Below are 21,411 nucleotides of genomic sequence, written 5' to 3'. Positions count from 1 at the left end.
TGAGCTCTGCGTGTCAGCATTTTGAAAAACCCTAACTTAACTCTGGTGCCGTGTCACATATAGAAATTTTTTGATATTTGCAGCCATAGTAAAACAAAGACATATTTTTGATATTTATTTTATATATTTAAATGCCATTTAACAAAAAAAATCAACCAAAAAATGAGTTCGTGTGTCACCTCTGACACGCGTGTTATAGGTTCGCCATCACTGTATTAGGTAGAGCTGCTGTGTCTCCCTGGTTTGTTGTAGAGTAGCCTTATGTAGTAGGTATCCTGCAGTGTCCAGTGGTACAGCCTTCTCAATTACCCAAGCTCCCAAGCTCGGCACTCCAGGTGCTCCTCCCCACCCCCTATGTGGGCTGTGTACACCCTCCTGCTGTAGTTGAACCTTGATTGCTGTTGTCACTTCCTGCACATGGAAGTCTATTCTTTCACCAGGTAGGGGAAGCTTTCTGTTATTATTTCTTCAAATAGATTTTCAATATCATGCATGCTCTCTTCTTCTGGCACCCCATAATGTGAATGTTGGTACGTTTGAAGATGTCCCAGAGGCTCCTTACACTATCTTAATATTTTTGGATTCTTTTTTCTTTTTGCTCTTCTGATTGGGTGTTTTCTGCTTCCTCATAGTCCCCAAATAGTTTTTTGATTCCTGGAATCCTCTACTCTATTGTTGAATCCCTGTAAAAAATTATTTCTTATTTCAATTAGTGCATGCTTAATTTCTGACTTTTTTATGTCTTTGAAATTCTTGCTAAGGTCCTTGAAAGTCTCACTAAGTCCCTTGAAGTTCTCATTAAGATCCTTGAGCAACCTTATAACCATTGTTTTGAACTCTGTATCTATTAGTTTGTTTGCTTCCATTTTATTTAGGTGGGTTTGTGGGGGTGGGGGTGGGGCTTCTTCACTTGCAACATGTTTGTCTCCACATTTTGGCTGCTTCCCTGTGTTTCTGTGTATTAAGTATAGCTGTTATGTCTCCTGGAATTGGTAGAATGGCCTTGTGTAGTAGGTGTCCTATAGGGCTCAGTGGCTTAGCCTCCCCAGTCACATGAACTGGGCACTCTAGATGTGCCCCTGTGTGGGCTCTGTAGCACGGTTTTGTTGTCATTGAGCCTTGCTTGTTGTTGGCGTCACTGGGAGGAGTGAACCTCCAGGCCAGTGGCTGTGAGGACCAATTGCAACTGCATTTGAAGAGATATTTTGCAGGAGACACCCCAATGGAGCAAGACTTGCTTCTGTCGGACTTTGGTGTTCACTATGTCTGCCCCTTGAGTGTGTCACTCGTGGGTATGTGGAGTCATAATCTGGTATGGTGTGAAGCTGTCCCCCCTGGAGAGGTGCAAAGTCAGCCACTGCCTGGGCCACCACGCAGGAGCTACAAAGCCAGCTGCAGATGGCTGCTACCTGTTTTGGGCTTGGAAGTGCCCTTGCGAGGCCATCTGTGAATCAAGGCAGGCTGCTCTTAGTGCCAGGTCTAGCTGATGCCAGCTGATGCTTATTTGAGAGATATTAGGAAAGTTTGAGGCCTGAGCCAGGACAGGCCATTCATATGGAAAAGCCACTGCAAACAGTTTGGGTTGGGCCGAAAGTTGGATGGGGCAGGGGTCTCCAGGAATCACCTGGATGGAATGAACAATGTAAACCAGGATGATGGAAACTCAGATATGGCTACTAGTCAGTTCTGCGATGTGGGCAGTGTTAACATAGGAACACTGATCCCTCAGATCACTTCCTTTCTGGGAGAAAGCTTCCCCCAAGTTCTTGCTCTAATGCCAAAAAATCCAGTTCCTCTCTGTATTTCCCTCCATTCCCCCAATCTGATGTCCCAGCACTGTAGCTCAGAGGGAGCAAGTCCATGGAAAGTTCATGCACCAGCACTTTAAGAGGAACTGCCTGGGTCTCCAGCAGCCTCCATGTCACTCAGCCATAATGTCCGCTGATATTTGCAGCCCAAAGTTACGGGGAATTCTCTTCCCAACTCTGAATTTGGGCTGAGGGTCTGGTGTGGGGCTGGGACCCCCTTCTCCTCACAGAAGGCCTCCACCACCGAGATATCCATCCTGTTGCATGTGGGTGTTGGCCCATCTCGGTTAGTGCCTCTACCCCTCCTCCCAGTCTCAATGTGCTTTCTTCTTTATTTACTTCTGTAGTTGTAGCATTTCCATTCAGCCAGCTTTTAGGCGGTTCTGAATGGTGGTGGTTCTGTATTTTGGTTGTAATTTTGAACTGGTTGTGGGAGGCCATGAGTACAGTTGTTTACCTATACCGCCATCTTGGTTCCCTAAAGTAACCCTTTATTCAAATAGATTTTCAATATCTAAAGCAAATTATTGAGAAGCATATCACCCTTTTAGCTTTTGTAAATAGTATCTATGAAGGGCCACATGTATTATATCAGTAACAACTTAGTTTATGATATTCAGGTATTTGCCTAGGGGTACATTAGTTTACAGATAACAAACAAAATAGAAACAAATTTTCCCAAACAAACCTCTACCACTATGTCCCAATCCCTTTTTAATCTCCATGTTTCATGTAAATCACCGATTCTTTTACTCCAAGTTGTTCATAGTCAAAGTCCCATGCCTTGCCAAGAGCTGCTCCTTAGATGCTCTTTCTATAAGAGATATGCACCCCCAGCACCCCTCTACTCTGCTTCCTCATTTCTCTTTTCTAATTAAGAGGGGAGAAAAGAGAATAACTTTTTCTCTTCCACAGTATACTTCATCAAACCACAAATTATGCCCTAGCAATACAGTTTTATATTTGCCTCATTTATTTCAAATTTTTTTTCAGTATGAATCCATAAGTGTTTATTTTGTTTTATACTACTATAATTAATATGTGTGTTAATTTTTTTATTAAAATTGTTCCAGTTTTGGCCATTGGGAGTTCTTTGAGTTGGCTATGGGAGGTTTTCTTTGGTTTTGTGTTTTGTTTTCTGTTTGTTTTTAACACTTTCTTACTTTCAGACAGTAAAAGATGCTCCTGGCTCATCTTGTTTATTTGCTGCCCCAGCCCTGCAATCAGCCATTTCTCTAGGGACCTCTGTTTCTTTGCTCCATGGGTTATTCTAGCCTTCTCCCTTGACTTATCTGTAAACTCCCACTCCAATTGTGAGAAAAGTGGCTGTTCAGTTGAAGTATACATGCATACTATATAGCAGTATAAGAATTATTAAGCCATATCTTCCTAGGAAACAGCTTTATCAGCGAGAATACAGCAGTTCTTCTGTACAGTGTCTTTTGCCTTTTAACCCATTGTATGCCATCAGCGTTTGTAGACACAAGCGGCAGACCTTTCCCACACGCCACGCGTGTCTATTAAAAAAAAAAATGTTTTCCCTAAGTGGCAGCCCTGACCAACTTTGAAATCATTTTTCATGAGCATTTTTAGCTGAAAATATTCAAGAACACCCAAATTGTGAGTAATATATTTATTTTTATAACATTCTTTGCAAATTTATTTTTTAAATTAAATTCAAAATACCGTGGCATGTGGGGATGGTTTCCGTTTTGGATGCGTGGCAGTTAACTGGTTAATCTCAAAGATTTCACTCATTTCCAAAGTTACTTAGTAGGTCAGCAACATTTATTTTATAGGCACTCCCTCTTCCTCCGGCCCAGAAGGCAAATCTAGTGTCTTCAGTAACTCTTTACTATGATGCTTACCTGTTTACACTTGTAACTTGGAGTCACCATCTATAATTCTTAACTCATTTAAGACCCTTGAGAAGAGGGAGTGAAGGTTGTTAATGCGTGATTCATGGTTCAGTTTCTTGTCCAGAATCTGTCTCTAGTCATATGCTCCGTCACTCTTTTTTTATTTTTTATGACTGATAAAGCCACCATCATAGGTGACGATTTCTTAAAAATATGTTTTAGTGATTTTAGAGAGGAAGGGAGAGAGACATAGAAACATCATTGATGAGAGAGAATCATTGATCAACTGTCTCCTGCACGCCCCACACTAGGGATCCAGCACACAACCCAGGCATGTGCCCTAACTGGGAATTGAACAGTGACCTCCTGGTTAATAAGTTGATTCTCAACTACTGAGCCACACTGTCCAGGCCACTCTTAATATCTTAATCAGTGGTCTCATAGTAGAATCATTGTCTCAAACAATGTCTGACGAAAGTTTAGAAGGTTCACTGTTAATATCAACCAGCAAGGATAGTAGCAGGAAGTTTACTTAGGAGGCTACTAAATAGTTTATGCTTAGACAGTGGGTAGTTAGTTGAGAGGGTAGTGAGAAGATATGTTAGTTCTGTATGTGGTTTGAAAGTGTAATAAACAAGATTTGTTAATGGATTGCATGTGGAATGAGATGGAAAGAAAAGAGTCAACAATTATTGAACAGTGCTCTGATGAAGCAACTGAAAGAAGATGCCATTTATTGATACTGGGAAGGTCTGAGTAGAAGCAAGTATAAGGAGGTGAAATCAGAAGTTCACATTTGGTTATGTTACATTTATTATGCCTGTTTGACACTCAGTGGTGAGGTAACCAGTTCAGTAAACCAGTTTTGGAATTCTGAGAAATCTAGAGGTACAACTGAGAGAGTTAATTCATCACGATCTGCACGCACAGTTAATAGAGGAAGTTCAAGGACTTATCCCAGGGGTATTCTCTAACATAGAGAATTAAAAGAAAAGGAAACAAGATGGTGGCTAAGTAAATGCCTGTCCTAACCACCTCCCACAACCACATCAAAATTACAACTAAAATACAGAACAACCATCATTCAGAATCTCCTAAAATCTGGCTGAATGGAAGTCCTACAACTAGAGAAGTAAATAAGCTTCCTGTAAGAAGCAGGTGGTCCTAGCCACATACCAGACCCCTAGCACTGGGTTCCAGAGCTGGGAAGAAAAGTCCCCTTAACTTCAGGCTGTAAATACCAGCGGGATTGTGGCTGCTGGCATCCAAGGTGTTCCTCTTAAAGGGCCTCTGCACAAACTAACAGGATCTCATTTCCTCCAAGTTCCAGTGCTGGGAGGCAGCTTTGGGGAAATCCAGGGAAATAGGGGAGGAATTATACTATCTGGCATCAGGGCAAGAACTTAGGGACAGCTTTCTCCCAGATAGGATGCTCAAAGGGGTCATTGTTCTTGTGCTGGGACCTCCCTGTATCGTAGAGCTGAATGGCAGCCATATCTAAGTTTTTATCAGTATGACCCACACTGTTGGCTCCGTCGGTGATTTCCCTGAGACCCTGCACATCCAATTTGCAGCCACACCCAAGCTGTTTGCAGCAGCTTTTCCATATGAATGGCTTGTCCTGGTTCAGGCTTCAGACTTTCTAAAATTTCTCAAACAATCAACAGCTGGGCCTCATCTGGGTACTTCCTAGCCCAGTGGTTGGCAGACACATTAGTCAACAGAGCCAAATATCAACAATACAAAGATTGAAATTTCTTTTGAGAGCCAAATTTTTAAAACTTAAACTATATAGGTTGGTACATTGTTATTAACTTAATTAGGGTACTCCTAAGGCTTAGGAGAGTCACACTCAAGGGGCCAAAGAGCCTCATGTGGCTCACGAGCCACAGTTTGCCAACCACGGTCCTAGCCCAATACAAGTAGCAGCTATCTGCAGATCTCTCTGTAGCTCCAGCATGGTTTCCCTAGGCAGTGGCTTACCTTGCGCCTCCTGGGAGACCCCAGAGCCAGTGCACCCAGTGGACAGCTTCAGGCCATAGCAGATTACAACTCTACACATCCACAAGAGACACTCTCAAGGGGCAGACTCAGTGAGCACCAAAGCCTCACTGAAGCAAGTCCTGACCCATACGGGTGTCTTCTGCACAGCAGCTCTGCCATTATAGATGCAACTGGTCCTCACACCCAGTTGGCCTGGAGGTCATTTCCTCCCAGTGATGCCAACAGCAATCAAGTCTCAACTTACAAGACTGTGCACACAAACCACACAAGTGCACACGTAGAGTGCCCTGCTCAGGTGACTAGAGAGACAGCCACTGGGCCCTACAGGAGCACACCTAATACACAAGGCCACCCCACCAATTCCAAGAGAAATAGCAGTTCTACGTAATACATAGAAATAAACACAGGGAAGAAGCCAAAATGTGGAGACAAACCAAAACAAAACAAAAACATGTTACAAATGAAAGAAATTGAAGCAAGCAAACTAATGGATACAGAGTTCAAAACAGTGGTTTTAAGGTTACTCAATGATCTTAACACATTTCATAACGCTCAGGAGTTTTCTCGTGTTTCGCGCGCCATCTGTTAAGGACCTCTCACGAGTGTTCTTGTTTTTCACGCCCATGGAAAAAGGAGCGAATCTTAGATACTTATGTAAATTTTGTTTGGTCCCTCTTCATAGAGGAAAACGTTTTACGCAGTACCATACATTAAAAAAGTACTAGGAACTTTAATTGTTTAATTGTTTTTGTAAATAAAAATGTTATAATTATTGAAAAAAAACACCTAAAGTACATTATGATGATTTAAATAACGTGCAGTTTGCCCAAAAACGTGTGGTCCCTGGCATATGCCTTAGAGATTTCTATGCAGTACGCAATGTGTTAATGAGAACATCAAGGGAATTAGTGAGACTTTCAAGGATCTTAGTGAGAATATCAAAGACATGAAAAAGGACCAGTCAGAAATTAAGCATACACTAACTGAAATAAAGAATAATTTACAGGGATCCACCAGTAGAGTAGGGGATTCCAAGAATCAAATCAACAATTTGGAATATGAGGAAGCAAAAGAACACCCAATTAGAAGAGCAAAAAGAAATAAAGAATACAGAAATATGAAGATAGTATAAGGAGCCTCTGGGACTACTTCATACATACCAACATTCGCATTATGGGGTACCAGAAGGAGAAGAAAGCAAGATATTGAAAACCTATCTGAAGAAATAATGACAGAAATTTCCCCACCTGGTGAAAGAAATAAACTTACCTGATACATGTCCAGGAAGCACAGAGAGTCCCAAAGAGGCCCACACCAAGATACATCATAATTAAAATGCCAAGGGTTAAAGACAAAGAGAGAATCCTAAAAGCAGCAAGAGAAAATCAGTTAGTACCTACAAGGGAGCACCCATATGATTGTCAGCTGATTTCTCTACAGAAACTTTGCAGGCCAGAAAGGAGTGGCAAGAAATACTCAAAGTGATGAATAGCAAGACCTAAAACCAAGATTACCCAGCAAAGCTCTCATTTAGAATTGAAGGTCAGATAAAGATCTTCACAGACAAGAAAAAGCTGAAGGAGTTCATCACCACCAAACCAGTATTACATGAAATGTTGAAGGCTATTCTTTAAGAAGAAAAGAAGATCAAAAATATGAACAATAAAATGGCAATAAAAACTTTACCTATCAACAGTAGAATTTAAAAACCAAAATAAACAAACAAGAAATATAAGGAAAATAATAAACTGATGAATAAAATAGAACCAGAGGCATGGAAACATGGAACAGACTGATGAATTTCAAAGGGGAGGGAGAGGGGTGTAGGAAGAGATTAACCAAACATCTATTCATATGCATTACCTATGGATGTAGACAATAGGGTGGTGAAGTCCTGGGGTTGGATGGGAAGTGAGTGGAGAGGAGCAGTGGGGAAATTAACGGGGGACATCTGTAATATTCTCAACAATAAATATTTTTAAATAAATAAGAATTAGAAGTGATAGGGAGAAATCAGCAAAGATTGAAAAGGAATACCGGTGATGTAAGTGTTCTGAAGCCAAGAGAAGAAAGCGTTTTAAGATATTGAAGATAATCAATTAATTTAAATGCTGCTTTAAGTGTGGTGGGATGGGGGCTGAGAACAGTTCATTAGAGTTGACTTGGTTACAATAGAATGGCGGGAATAAATATTTGTTTGCATCACTAATATTGGCAATAATATTTTGCACAGTAATTTTTTTTCCTATTCTTGAGGTTCAGTCATTTTAGTGAACAGTTTCACTTCAAGTGAACTACTGTTTCATCAATTTGAGGCAAATAATTAGGATTTTCATCGCTTAAGGCCAGCTGATAAATTTGACTAGCATTGTGTTTAGAAAGGCATCCACATCATTTGTTTTAAAATTTAAGTTGTCAGAGAAGTGATCATATATTGTAGTTTATAACTCTGCTACACCTACTTAATGAGTCGAGGTTTGACAAAAATCTTTGCTCTGAGATTCCTTTTACCATGCCCAGTTTCAGTTAATTTTGGTAACTACCAACATTTATTTTATGCTCATTAAACTTTTGAGGAATAAAAGTCTTATGTGAGTGTATGATCCAGAGCTTTCCAACAGTTTTTTAATGTTCTGGCCTGTCCTAGAGATATCAGTGTCTTCCATGTATAAATGTCATCAGAATATTGCAGTAGTCTACAAAGTATATTATATAACAAAAAGTAATAGTTTTGTTACAATCTCCTGGCAACCCTGTTTCTTGGTTTTGTTCTTTCCTTTCCTTATCTTCTACCTATATGAACAAGTTGTTTCCATCAAATTCTTTACTCAAATCCTGAGTCCTTTACTAAAGGACCCTCACAAGTTTATTTTTTCTTATTTTTAAACCTTCCTGCTATGAAGTTGACATTTCCCACTGCAGATGTAGATTAAACCTAACTAGAAAATATCAGATTGTTTTACTAGTCCACATGATCAGAAACAAAATTAGTGCAATTTTTGTGAGAGATGAGGGAGGATGAAAGAGAAAACAAATAGAGAGGAGAGATCTGGAGATTATAAAGATGGCTTCTAGATTGGGGCCTAATAAGCCATAAGAATATGTATTTAATAACTGGAATAATAGCCTAGCTGGTGTGGCTCAATGGTTGAGCATCGACCGATGAACCAGGAGGTCATGGTTCGATTCCAGAGCAGGGCACTTGTCCAGGTTGTAAGCTTGACCCCCAGTAGTGGGTATGCAAGAGGCAGCTGATCAATGATTCTCTCTCATCATTGATGTTTCTATCTCTATCCCTCTCCCTTCTTCTCTGAAATCTTTAAAATATATTTTTTAAAAATAACTGGGATAATAAATGGGATATTGGATGGGGGTGGGTAAAAGTGGAAATGCATGAGTTATTATTTTACATGTTACTACTACTACAAAAGTTACTTTCCTAATAGTACTAACATGTTCAAATTATCACATATGCTTAAATTTAGGCAATACCTCATCTTACCAATGAGATGATCCAATAAAACTTTTGGGGAGTATAGACTTACCATAATATGTATAAACTTTTAATGATAGATCAAATAGTAAAATTTCTATTTGGAAAATGTATTTTAGCAAGTTTATATAAACATTTGAAATTTTTTTTTCCACACAATGTTTTTATTTTTATTCATCTGTAAGCAAACAGCAGAATTAACACAACATTTAGCAACTCCAGACTGGCTTTTGTTACACCAACAAAGGGTGATAAATTTAACAGGCACAGACTAACGGATTTCAGATAACCTCTCACCCAGCCCTGTAGCTCAACAGAAAAAGAACTCTCCAGATTGCTTTTTCCATTACTGCTCTTCAAAGGATACCGCTTTAAATTCTGGGTTGTTATTCTAATACTAGAGGCCCAGTGCACAAAAATTCATGCACTGGAGGGGGTTGGTCCCTCAGCCCAGCCTGCACCCTCTCCAATCTGATCCCTCTCACAATCCGGGACTGCTGGCTCCTAACCACTTGCCTGCCTGATTGCCCCTAACCACTTCTGCCTGCCAGCCTGATGGCCCCTAACCACTCCCCTGCCGGCCTGATTGACACTTAACTGCTCCCCTGCTGGCCTGGTCACTCCCAGTTGCCCCCTCCTGCCGGCCCAATCGCCCACAACTGCCCTCCCCTACCAGCCATCTTGTGGTGGCCATCTTGTGATGATGTGGGGGCAGCCATCTTGTGATGACATGAGGGTGTGAGTGCCACTTAGGCTTTTATTAGTATAGACTAGAGGCCCAGTGCACAGGATTTGTGCACTCGGGGAGGGGGTGTTGCTCCCTGAGCCCATCCTGTGCCCTCTCACAGTCAGACATCCTTAGTGCTGCCACGGAGGCGGAAGAGGCTCCCGCCACCTCCGCTGCATTGGCCAGCCATGAACCGGCTTCTGGCTGAGTGGTGCTCCCCCTGTGGAAGTGCACTGACCACCAGGGGGCAGCTCCTGCCTTGAGTGTCTGTCCCCTGGTGGTCAGTGCGCATTATAGCAACCAGTGGTTCTGCCGTTCAATCAGTTTGCATATTAGCCTTTTATTATATAGGATTAACAATCTGATGACCATATCATAGTACCAAAATAGCCCTGAAAATGGAGTTCAAATTTGATCAAAACAAATCCAGGGTGTGTGAACCTGTACAATTATAACGGACAGGTAGAAGGAAAAGTCACCCTACAGCTCTATCTGCTCAGGTCTTGCCTGTGAGAGTGGGAACAGGGAAGAGGAGAAATCAACATGCATCACTGAACTTGAGAAAACTGCTTGGGGCCCCTGGGGCAAATTCTGTCTCCTGGCTTTCCCCTACTTCCCAGCCAGCTGCTCATAGAGCTTGGGCACATAGTCATCCCATTCCGCCTGGTAACACGTGCCGTCCACTGGGAACCCAAGGTCATACTTTTTGCAGAAAGGTGCCACCTTGAATTTGCCACGGTAGTCTCCAGATCAGTTGCTGAGAATGGGCTCATCATACTTCAGTGGCTTGGCCTGCTCGTAAATCAGCCAGATATAGTGGTGAAGGCCTGTGCCCTTAGGAGGCTCAGAGCCCACATAATCAGAGAGGACGGTGCCACTGCTGATGTTGTTGCCCTTCATGTTGACCACCAGGAAATGGTGCCATTCCCTAAATTTGGGGTCCTTTCTGTTTGGAGCATCTGAGTCTGTCAAGACCAGGGTGTAGAGTTTACTTGGATCAGCGCCATCCCATGAAATACCAGTAGGCCGGTTCTTAATTAACCTGGGTGGGCATCAGCTCGTTGACCTCTGCTCCGGAGTATTTGACCTGCAGCGGATCCACTTCCTGCAGGCTCAGGGGCCCGGACCACTGGCTGAGGTCCACCGGCATCATGGGGCGAAGTGGGGACAACTAGAGAGATGCAGGGGAACCAGGAGCTGGCCAACAGCACCAACTGGAAGTGGTTCGCAAACAGGCCAGAGACCGCGCAAGCCCACTGCCGGTGGGGGGGGGGGGGTGCACAAGAGCCACCCCCGTCACCCCTCCGCCTTCATGAATTTTTTTTTAATTTGGAAACTAGAGGCCCAATGCATGAAGATTCAAGCAAGAATAGGCCTTCCTTCCCCTGGCTGCTGGCACCGGCTTCCCTCTGGGACCTGGGCCTTCGCTCCAGGCTGGAGCCGCCTCCCACCTTCGCTCATGGCCGGAGCTGCCTCCTGCCTTTGCTCCAGCCCTGCTGCTCTCCTGTAGCTCCCTGCACACCCCCCCCACCCCCCATAACAGGCATCCCCGCTGTCCAGTGCAGGGTGGGGCGGAACACCTGCATCATCACCATGACAACACAAGCGACCCAGTCCAGCCGCCGCCATCTTTGCAATATGCAAATTACAAGTGTCAGTTTGCATGTTCCCTCCTTATTGGCTGTGGGTGCCGCCATCTTTGTCATGAATTGATGGGCCATTTGCATATTCCTTCCTTATTATATAGGTTAATTGCTTTTTTCCTGTTCTTATTTCCAAAAATAATTTGTTCATCATCACTAGAACCACTTTTGAACATTCAAATATAGTTTTCTAGAGCACTTCAGCCTCACTTCTGTCTTAAGGTTTTGAATCTACTTTTGATGTTGATGCTGTTTTCTGAAAATTTATCCTAAATCACAGTTACCTGTTCATTTAATAGGATAGTTGGGGTTTTCAGTTGCTCTATAGGTGTATATTCAACATAAATACTTACACATTTCTATTTTCAGTGATTGTTATGACAGTTAACACTTGTAATTTATATTACACCCAAAGCAATTGCTGAATCATTTTAAAACAGTGATTCTCAACCTGTGGGTCGCGACCCCTTTGGGGGTCGAACAACCCTTTCACAGGGGTCGCCTAAGACCATCGGAAAACACATATAATTACATATTGTTTTTGTGATTAATCACTATAATTATGTTCAATTTGTAACAATGAAAATACATCCTGCATATCAGATATTTACATTACGATTCATAACAGTAGCAAAATTATAGTTATGAAGTAGCAACGAAAATAATTTTATGGTTGGGAGTCATCACAACATGAGGAACTGTATTAAAGGGTCGTGGCATTAGGAAGATTGAGAACCACTGTTTTAAAGTGTTCTTTTTGTCTCCTTGTAAAGTGGATTGAATCAGATGACATCTGTAAACATCTAAAACTGGCATTGATTAGGGTTATTTCAGGCTATTGTCTCTTCCCTAATTACTGATCTCTGAAAATAAAACAATTGAGCGAGTATTTACATTCAACTTTATTTTGTGAAAGAATTTGCTGAAAAATCTTTTCCTCAGCCCAACAAAAGCATACTTAGTTGTTTGCCAGTTGTACTTCTGAAACATTCCCTCACTATTCTGTGCATTTTCATTCTTATTTAATCTCTATCTTAATCTATTGCGATCAACAATCCTTGTCCTCAGCTTTGTAGTTTCGATAACTGAATGATGTCATTAGGCCCAGAGTCTCAAAATGGCATTTTATTTATTGAAAACAGGGTTGATAACCTTTATGGTCATTATATTCACACCTGCCATTTCACACATACCACCTTCCTAATACCAAGACCCACTTAGTAATTAAGGAGCTGAGTATCAGAAGAGAATGAATTAGTCTTGAGGGGATAATTTCTCCTAGGCCTGATTAGATATTGCTGCCTCACAACAAAGATCATCACAGTGTCTCCCTCAGGATAAAGAACTTGATAAACTCCCTTGTGGCATCTTTCCCATTATAAATAGCATACACATATTTTTGGTTATGCCATTTTTTAAAAAAATGAATGGTATTATTTTCTTAGTTATAATCACACCCTGGTAATTCCTAGTTTGTCCTGACTTTCCAGATTTCTTCTCTTGATTGAATTTCTGAAAACTTGAATCATACATTCATCTGTTAGACCAGTTGTTCCCACTGGCTAATTTCTTTCCGTTTTCTCTGTGAAAATTCCATGACCCCTCTATGGAGGCACTGGGCAGTACCAGGGGTTTTGGCACAGATCATGAAATTTTCATTTTTAACATTTCATTCTTAAAGATAAACAACATTTTGCTCTTACTGGCTCCCTTGTGTGTACTGGCCGAAAGATAAACAACATTTTGCTCTTACTGGCTCCCTTGTGTGTACTGGCCGAGTGCTACTCATTCTTCAACTTTTGCTAATCTCCACAGCAGCATTTTCTGCTGTCCTAATCATAACATTGAATTGATAACAATCATTTTTTTCCTAACCCCTTTCTATGTCTTATGTTTCTTAAGGATAAGATTCTCATTATCCTCTTTGCATTTCCTATACTTAACACAGAGCCTGGCACTTAGGCAATTCATATGCATGGCTTGCCTTTCCACTTCTGTCATATCCCACTGTCACATTCCCCAAAATATGGTGAACTGGTTGAATTGTTTAGTTAAAAGAACCCCAACCCTCAGCCCCCTACACACATCAAAGTTACATATGAAGTTTTCTGTGTATATGCATTTTTGTCGTTCTCATGCACGAGAGCAGGACACAATCAGACATGTCCACTTTATTTTTATTTTTTAATCCTCACCCAGGGATATTTTTCCATTGATTTTTAGAGAGAGTAGAAGAGAGAAGGAAAGACAGAGAGTAATATCGATGTGATAGAAACACATCGATTGTTTGCCTGACTAGGGCCCAGGCCGGGGAGGAGCCTGCAACCTAGGTACAGGCCCTTGACGGAATCAAATCCGGGACTCTTTGGTCCTCAGGCCAATGCTCTATCCACTGAGCCAAACCGGCTAGGGCCAGACATGCCCACCTTAAACTTCTAGAAGCTTATTTCTAGGACCTTATTTCAAGCATCAAGTCTATTGCCTCTATCCCCCTCCCACCTATCATTTATTCAACTTTTATCATGTTTTTTTTTTTTGTTTATATTGTAATCTTTGGGGGGGGGGATTAAACTTAACTAAAATTTCCTTGTTCTACTTCTTTTAACACATACTGTTAGTTGCAAAATCTTGTTGACTCTACTTCTGAAATTCTCTTTGTGCTTTTTATCCTTCCCATTTCTACTGTCATCATTCTAGTATTGGCCCCATCACTTCTTCCTCGGACTAAATCAGGGATCTTCTCACCCTAGTCCAGCGGTTCTTAACCTGTGGGTCACGAACAATGAAAATACATCCTGCATATCAGATATTTACATTACGATTCATAACAGTAGCAAAATTACAGTTATGAAGTAGCAACAAAAATAATTTTATGGTTGGGAGTCATCACAACATGAGGAACTGTATTAAAGGGTCGTGGCATTAGGAAGGTTGAGAACCACTGTGGCCTAGTCTCTCTCCATAAAATGTGTCCTGAAAACCGTATCAGGACTAACCTTCCAAGTCTGATTATTCTTTCTTTTCTCTGTTCAAAAACATTCCCTGTTTTTTAGTGGCTCCCCAGTACCAAAAATAATTTCCAACTAACCCAGTACTGAGTTCCTAATGGCAGAGAATAAAAACTGCATAACATTTGAGGTCTAGAGTGATGGTCTGAAGAAATTCCAAACATAAGTTGTCTGATGAAGTCTTCTGTTTTATTTTTTTAATTTATGAAATGTTTAAGTTACAAATATCTTCCTAAGCAAAACAATGACAACAACAAAAAAGCAAAGTAAAACCGACACTCTAGGAAGCTGTGCCATTTTCACCTTGTTCCTGTATTCTGTGGAGCCCAGGGAACACATAAGCAATGAAGTCTAGATTACTCAATCTGGTATCTGAGGCTGTGTATGGTGTGCCAAGAACCTGCTTTTCCAGATTTCTTCTCTGCATGGCCATGCTTGTCCAATACTAACTTCACTGAACATGTTGAAGCTTTCCAACTTTTTCAGTGCTCAGGAATTGTTATGGGCTTTTTTGGGGGGGTGGGGGGGTGGGGAGAAAAGATCCATGAAACTTCTAAGCCTTCTATTACTTCTGGAGCCAGGATTGGTAATTTATAACTTCTCAGTAAATCATATCCTTCTAGATTTACACATTCATTGGTGTAACTTGTATTTTCATTTAGCCTGATATTTTAAGGTAGCAGTCATATTTGAAGGGAGGAGCTATTTTGGTTTCCTTTAGGTTTGTACCCAACATTATCACCAGTGACACAGCTGTTTCATGGGTCCAGATTAAGAGGAATGGTGTAGTTGCAGCAGAGCAGCAATGCAGACCTACTGACCTTTGGGAAAGTCTCTCACCATTATACCCACTCAAACTGATTTATATTTTACAGTCTAAATTGGCAAGAGGCGGGCCTTTGGGATTAAATTAATTTATACCAAGTTAGAAAGCACCAGCTGCAAAATTCAGCGGTGCCTTCTGGAGGCTAGTATGCTTGTTTCTTCATGTAGTCTAAGCCTACACTCCAGGCATTTTTTCTTGGATAGAAGCTGGGATGATCCTTCAGAGGGCCTGCTTTGCATCTCCTTTACGTAAGCAAGGTTCTAGGTCCTATACAGAAGCCGCCCCCATCTTTGACTGAGACACTTGCTACATGGCAATTGGTTCTTGTGCAAATTAAAAAGTTTGTAGCCTTCTAAAATCAAATACAACATACATTACTTTCTTTAGGCCATTTTTTCTTCTCCTTAAGTAAACTTAAAGGAATTAGTATGCCTGAATGTCAGTAGTATAAATCTGTCAGCTTTATCCTAACTTGAAAGTTGAGGAAAAGAAAGGTTTCTCTCAAGCATCATCTTTAACAGAAGTTAAAGAAAATTTCTATAGGGATTAGAAGTGTTTCAAGCAATAGGAAGTATCTGTAATGTTATTTAAGAAAAAGTGTTCCCCTGGCCAATGTTTCTCAGTGGTTAAAGCGTTGGCCCACATACCGAAGGGTCACAGATTCTATTCCCGATCAAGAGCACTTACCTGGGTTGCAGGTTTGATCCCCGGGTACAGTCAGGGCAGTTGGAGGAGGCAACCAATTGATGGGTCTCTCTCACATCGTTGTTTCCCTTTCTCCCCCACCCCCACCCCCCTGCTCTCTTTAAAAAAAAAAAAATAAGTGAAAAGAATATCCTCTGGCGAGTGTTTACAATAAATAAATAAGGAAGGAAGGAAAGAAAGAAGGGAACAGGGAAGAGGAAAGAGGAAGGGAAGGGAGAGAAAGAAAGAAAAGGGCCAAAACCGGCTTGGCTCTGTGGATAGAGCGTCGGCCTGAGGACTGAAGGGTCCCAGGTTCGATTCCGGTCAAGGGCATGTACCTTGGTTGCGGGCACATTCCCAGTAGGAGGTGTGCAGGAGGCAGCTGGTCGATGTTTCTCTCTCATCGATGTTTCTAACTCTCTATCCCTCTCCCTTCCTCTCTGTAAAAAATCAATAAAAATATATTTAAAAAAAAAAAAAAAGAAAGAAAAGGTGTGAAATGGGTGGTACATTAAAGAAATTAGTGCCTGGCTGGCATGGCTCTGTGGTTGAGCGTTGACCTATGAACTAGGAGGTCATGATTTGATTTCTGTGCACATGCAGCGGTTGTTCGCGTCTGGATCCCCAGGGTGGGGCATGCAGAAGGCAGCCAGTCAATGATTCTCTCTCATCACTGATGTTTTTATCTGTCTTCTCCCTCTTCTTTCCTCTCTGAAATCAATAAAAATCTATTTTTTAAAAAGAAATTAGTAATATTCTATTTGTGTCAGTTTTCAGTCTGGAGACAATCTTCGTTTATTAGGCAGGTGGGAATTTTTGAAGTGAAGAATTTTTTTTCATGGCATATGCTCCATTCTCTCCTTCCCTATAACCTGCCAGAGTTTGGAGTTGTTCTCTTTGCTCAGTCCTGAGTTTTTTTCCCAGCAGCCACTGCTTGTTCTTTTTTTTTTTTTTTTTTAATATATTTTATTGATTTTTTACAGAGAGGAAGGGAGAGAGATAGAGAGTTAGAAACATTGATGAGAGAGAAACATCAATCACCTGCCTCCTGCACATCTACTGGGGATGTGCCCGCAACCCAGGTACATGCCCTTGACCGGAATCGAACCCTGGACCCTTCAGTCCGCAGGCCAATGCTCTACCCACCGAGCCAAACCGGTTTCGGCCACTGCTTGTTCTTGAGGATGGAGGAGGTGGATCGATTTTTAACAGTGTTCTCTAATGAACTGTGACGCCAGCTGCAGAGGGCAAATTCTGTTACTCCCTCCAGCTACTCTCTAAAGCTGCAGAGCAGCAGTCGGCTCCCTTCTCAGTGCTGATTTGTTGATTTTTCTGCACACACACCCCTTCCCAGAACTTCTTGTCAAAGTTCAGGTTTCTGTGCTCTCACAGCTCAGTGCTCACAGTGAAAAGGAAATACAAAAAGGGAGGAGAGAAAGTAGGGGAAAGGGGAGGGAGGGGGCTTTTTAGACTTTTTTAAGTCTAAGACTTTAGCTCTGGATGGAAGGCATGAGTAGTAAGGCTTTGAATAAAATGGGTTTCCAAATAGTTTTTATTGGGTCATGAACATGGTAGGCCACATAATAAAAGAATATGAATTTTTATTGTTCTGAAACCTCCAAATTTTGGGGGGGGGGGGGGACACTTTCTATCTCTTTAGTAGTTACTTTTTTCTCTCCACACACTATCATTGTGAGGAGGAAGATGAAATAATTGTAATATTAATGTGTTATAGAACATTTACTGTGTGCCAGGCTCCCCTAGCTTTTATAAAGTGTTGCCTTATTTAATTATTGCAACAACCCTTGGAAGTAGATACTTTTAATATGAGTTTTTTTCAAAATTGTGATAAAAAAACACATAACATAAAAATGGTTAATTTTAAGTTTACAATTCAGTAGTGTTAAGTATATTTCCATTGTTGTGAAACAGATCTCCAGAACCTTTTCATCTTGCAAATCTGACTCTAAGTAAAAAAATGTTTAATAATCCAGTTATTCTGTTCAGCAGGATTAATATTGCTTTCCTATTTTTTTTCTTCTTTGCCGTCTTTCTGTAACATTCCTAATCTGTATTCACTGTACGGTGGTGAAAACTGAGGCCTGTATTAGTGTGCCTTAGTTTATCCATTCAGTACAGACTACTCAGGATTAACAGTTACTAAGGGCAAAGAGAAAAAGCTGTGCCCTCTGGGGGGCGGGGGGATGCATCACCTAGTCTTTATTCTGATCTTTATTGATTCTGCTAGAGGGGAAAAGTTCACTGATAACTTTGTCACCTCAAAAGTTACCATAGGCCTGCTTATTTTTTGGTTGGTTAACTAGGTAGCTCTGATTTATGAAGCAAAATATTATAGAAATAAATTTTTAAGAGCAATTTTATATTTTGAGTACCATTTTCTTACCAATTTAAGAGTTTCTATATTACATCATTAAAATGGTTAGGCAAGGGCAAGGAGTTAAATTATTTTTTGAAATGACACAGAGTTCCTCTCAATACTTTTTGAGAGACAATTCAAGTCTGCTCAGTTGTCATTGGAAGAACTGATCGAACATCCTTGATATTTTACCTTCTGTGTCTTCTCTAGTTGCTAATGCACATCATAGTTGTTCTGGAAAACGCCAACCCCAGCTTCACTGGGAAGAAATTTTTACCAATTCCATTTAGCCCGCCCACCACACTTGGACAGATCATTGGTAATATTTTGGGGCAGGTCATTTATAATATTTTTTCAAATTAAGATAGGAATGTTAGCCCCAAGTTTCTGCTGAGAATGTTAAGAAAACTGTGGTTGAATTGCTAATTAAACCTTGGTACTGAGGCAGGCGGAATATGTAATGAGAAAAATTTTCTTTACTTTTTAAACCTCAGATGCACAGATTTTTGTTAGTCATAATTCTTGGTTCATAACATATTTTTGTCATTGATTTATGGATATTTCACTTCATTCATTTATAAGTACTATCATCTGTGAAAATAGCATCCAAACAGAGTTAGACCATCATCAGTATCATGCTTCTCTCCCATTGAATCTTCTGCCTCCCAGCACCCATGAGAGTTGTTAAAAATCCAGATATAGAGTAAAAAGTTACCTTATATTTAATATAGATTTGTTATAAATTAATCATACGGTCTGGCCAGCATGACTCAGTGGTTGAGCGTAGACCTATGAACTGGAAGATCATGGTTTGATTTCCAGTTAGAGCACATGCCCGAGTTACGGACTCGATCCCCAGTTGGGGGGGTGCAGGAGCCGATCAATTATTCTCTCTCATCGTTGATGTTTCTTTCTCTCTGTCCCTCTCCCTTCCTCTCTGAAATCAATAAAAAAATTTTTTTAGTAGTTGAGCTATTAGGCATGCATTTTAAGATAAATATTTCTTAGACTTTGAAAGAATCTATTTATAGATTTGGTTTACTAATTTTGATTTGTCAACTGCCATAGATTAACAAAATGTCAGTATTTTCAAATGTGAACATTCATAATTTACATGTAAATAAAATGTGGATTTAAAGACATTTTATCTTTGGCCATGACACTATTAACCTTTGTAGGTCTTAGTTTTTATTTTGTCACTGAAGGTCATGCTTCAAACTTCAGTTGTCTGTAATTCAACTTGATAACTTTTTGGCAATAATAAAGATACTGATTTTATTTATTTATTTGTTTTAAATATTGTTGAGAGTATTACAGATGTTCCCCTTTTTTCTGCCCATTACCCCCCTTAACCCAAGCCTTCATTACCCTATTGCCTGTGTCCATAGGTAATGCATACATGCTTGTAAGTTCTTTGGTTAATCTCTTCTCACCCACCCTTCCCCCCTTCCCTCTGAGATTCATCAATCTGTTCCATGTTTCCATGTCTCTGGTTCTGTTTCATTCATCTGCTTATTCAGTTCATTAGATTCCTTATTTATTTTGATTTTTAGATTCAATTGTTGATAGATTTATATTTATTGTACATGTCTTTTATTTTCTTATTAACTGCTTTTCTAAAATATTTTTTTATTGATTTCAGGGAGGAAGGGAGCGGGAGAGAGACATAGAAACATCAATGATACGAGACAATCATTAATTGGCTGCCTCCTGCACGCCCCCTACTGGGGATTGAGCCGGCAACCCATTCATATGCCCTTAACCAGAATTAAACCTGGGACCATTCAGTCCCCAGGCTATCCACTGAGCCAAACCAGCCAGGCTCTCTCTCTGCTTTTAAGATTATTTCTTTGTTTTTAACCTTTTGCATTTTATTTATTTATTTATTTATTTATTTATTTATTTATTTATTTATTTATTTTCTGTTCATCAGATTATTTATTCACTTGATTTTTAGATTCACTTGTTGATAGATGTGTATTTGTTGTTCATAATTTGTATCTTTACCTTTTTCTCTTCTTCTTCCTCTTCTTCAAGCATTTCTTATAATACTGGTTTAGTGGTGATGAACCCCTTTAGCTTTTCCTTATCTGTGAAGCTCTTTATCTGACCTTCAATTCTACATGATAGCTTTGCTGGATAAAGTAATCTTGGTTGTAGGTTCTTGGTATTCATCACTTTGAATATTTCTTGCCACTCCCTTCTGGCCTGCAAAGTTTCTGTTGAGAAATCAGCTGACAGTCGTATGGGTACTCCCTTGTAAGTAATTGAATTTCTTTCTCTTGCTGCTTTTAAGATTCTCTCTTTGTCTTTTGCCCTTGGCATTTTAATTATGATGTGTCTTGATGTGGTCCTCTTTGGATTCCTTTTGTTTGGGGTTCTCTGTGCTTCCTGGACTTGTAAGTCTATTTCTTTCACCAGGTAGGGGAAACTTTCTGTCATTATTTCTTCAAATAGGTTTTCAATATCTTGCTCTCTCTGCTCCTTCTGGCACCCCCATAATGCAAATGATGGTATGTTTGAATTTGTCCCAGAGGCTCCATATACTATCTTCATATTTTTTTATTCTTTTTTCATTTTGCTCTTCTGATTGGATGTTTTTTGCTTCCTCATATTCCAAATTCTTGATTTGATTCTCAGAATCCTCTCCTCTACTGGTGGGTCCCTGTAAATTATTCTTTATTTCAGTTAGTGTATGCTTAATTTCTGACTGGTCCTTTTTCATATCTTTAACATTCTCACTAAGATCCTTGAAAGTCTGACTAACTCCCTTGAAACTCTCATTAAGATCCTTGAACAACCTTATAACCATTGTTTTCAACTCTGTATCTATTCTATTGCTTGCTTCCATTTCATTTAGTTTTATTCTGGAGACTTCTTTCATTTTTGACATATTTCTTTTTTTTCTTCTTCTTAAAGTATTACAAAGAGTATTAAACATGTCTCCTTTTTTCCCTCTCTTGACATTCCCCCGGCCTACCC

General features: G+C 40.3%; 1 protein-coding gene and 1 pseudogene across 1 annotated transcript in view; one reads left to right on the top strand and one right to left on the bottom strand.

Moving 5' to 3' along the window:
• LOC118651019 (cat eye syndrome critical region protein 2) overlaps positions 1–21,411 on the top strand; it is a 233,467-nt gene that overhangs the window by 137,434 nt on the left and 74,622 nt on the right. The window lies entirely within an intron of this gene.
• Positions 10,463–11,041, bottom strand: LOC118651022 (annotated as a pseudogene).

Source organism: Myotis myotis, unplaced genomic scaffold (assembly GCF_014108235.1).
Source record: "Myotis myotis isolate mMyoMyo1 unplaced genomic scaffold, mMyoMyo1.p scaffold_m19_p_3, whole genome shotgun sequence".
In the NCBI taxonomy this organism is placed as follows: Eukaryota; Metazoa; Chordata; class Mammalia; order Chiroptera; family Vespertilionidae; genus Myotis; species Myotis myotis.
The sequence above is the reverse complement of the archived record's forward strand: the minus strand, read 5'-3'. Positions and strand labels throughout refer to the sequence as shown.